Source organism: Dendroctonus ponderosae, unplaced genomic scaffold, assembly GCF_020466585.1.
Source record: "Dendroctonus ponderosae isolate FM_Combo_2020 unplaced genomic scaffold, Dpon_F_20191213v2 Dpon_F_20191213_5, whole genome shotgun sequence".
NCBI lineage: Eukaryota > Metazoa > Arthropoda > Insecta > Coleoptera > Curculionidae > Dendroctonus > Dendroctonus ponderosae.
In genome coordinates, this window is record NW_026018715.1 from 9,627,927 (window position 1) to 9,629,036 (window position 1,110).

General features: G+C 35.4%; 1 protein-coding gene across 1 annotated transcript in view; it reads right to left on the reverse strand.

Annotated features, from left to right (window-relative positions):
• The window catches only part of LOC125504576 (dehydrogenase str4-like), a 9,798-nt gene that overhangs the window by 969 nt on the left and 7,719 nt on the right, over positions 1-1,110 (reverse strand). The window lies entirely within an intron of this gene.

Consider the following 1,110-nt stretch of genomic DNA (forward strand, 5'->3'; position numbering starts at 1 on the left):
CAAGCATTTTTTGAAAAAACTGCCAACATTTCCTTATCGATGGTTCACTTTCTAAAAAGGCCATTTATTTCTGCCTAGAATGATGTACAAATGAGTGTTCTTGCTCATTTTGCCTCCGGGATATGAGCAAAAAGAGAAGCCAAACATTAAATTTTGGCATAATCTTGCATTTGAGTGTCTGACATTCAAATTTCACTTTCTGGGTCAAAATAACTCGAATTGCCTCACTCACGTTGCTACGACTGAATCGACTTTTCAATTGTCTATCCAACGATGCCAAAACGAATTCTGTGGCTCGAATGGTTCTTGACAAACTTCGATAAAAACAGCGTCATGTTCAAGTGGATTTTGTTACTCAAAAAAAAACCACGCAGATCTAAAACTTCTTGAATTCAAGCATTTTTTGAGAAAACTGTCAACATTTCCCCATCCATGGTTCACTTTCTAAAAAGGTCATTTATTTGTGCTAGATTGATGTACAAATGAGCGTTCTTGCTCATTTTGCCTCCGAGAAACATGCAAAACGGGACGGAAAACATAAAATTTTGCAATAACCTTACGCCACCCATAAGGCGCTGATTTTTTGAAAAGCCTTAAATGGAAGTCGCAAATGAAAAGCCTCAATCACATGAGAAAACTGGAAAAATTCCACTCTATTTACCAACTTTACTCATAAGCTGAATTTTGTACAGGATATATACAAAACATCTGTCCATATTTCTGCGCAATTTCTTACTATGGGAAGAAAGTGCTGATTTTTTAAAAACTCCACTTTGGTATAAAACGCAGTTTCTCTGTCCACTAGAGGCAATTGACAAATTTGACTACTTTTACCAACATAACTCTTCCCTGTAATTTTACAGGATATGTTCCAGGCATTCGTCTGTATTTTCGTTAGATTTTGCGCCATTTCGAGAAACTGCGAAGTTTTAACAGCTTCAATTTGGCGTAAAACGCAACTTCGCACCACAAAGAACAATTGGAAAATTATACTTCTTTTACCGGCAATATAGTGTGAGTTTTGGGAAAAAGTCTAGGCAAAAAAGCTCATCTACGTTATTATATTGTATTACTATTTTGCTGTATAGATATAGTTTATATTTTATAATA